Source organism: Colobus angolensis, unplaced genomic scaffold (assembly GCF_000951035.1).
Source record: "Colobus angolensis palliatus isolate OR3802 unplaced genomic scaffold, Cang.pa_1.0 Scaffold250, whole genome shotgun sequence".
In the NCBI taxonomy this organism is placed as follows: domain Eukaryota; kingdom Metazoa; phylum Chordata; class Mammalia; order Primates; family Cercopithecidae; genus Colobus; species Colobus angolensis.
The window spans coordinates 1,199,876-1,200,262 of record NW_012115711.1 but is presented as its reverse complement, the minus strand read 5'-3'; positions in this window follow the sequence as shown (position 1 = coordinate 1,200,262).

Genomic DNA, 387 nt, shown 5'->3' with positions numbered 1-387 from the left:
TTTTGAGACAGAGTCTCACACCAGGCTGGAGTGCAGTGGCACAATCTTGGCTAACTGCAACCTCTGCCTCCCAGGTTCAAGTGATTCTCCTGCCTCAGCCGACTGATTTTTGTATTTTTAGTAGAGACGGGGTTTCAGCATGTTGGCCAGGCCAGTCTCAAACTCTTGACCTCAAGTGATCCACCTGCCTTGGCCTCCCAAAGTGCTGGGATTACAGGCGAGAGCCACTGCGCCCGGCGAAAATAATATTATTAATATATCATGATCATAAGATTTTTCTGACTCCCTTTTCTGCACATTCAATTATTTGGTCATCAACATTTTTAGCAACTTCATTTTTTTTTTTTTTTTTTTGAGACGGAGTCTCGCTCTGTCGCCCAGGCTGGA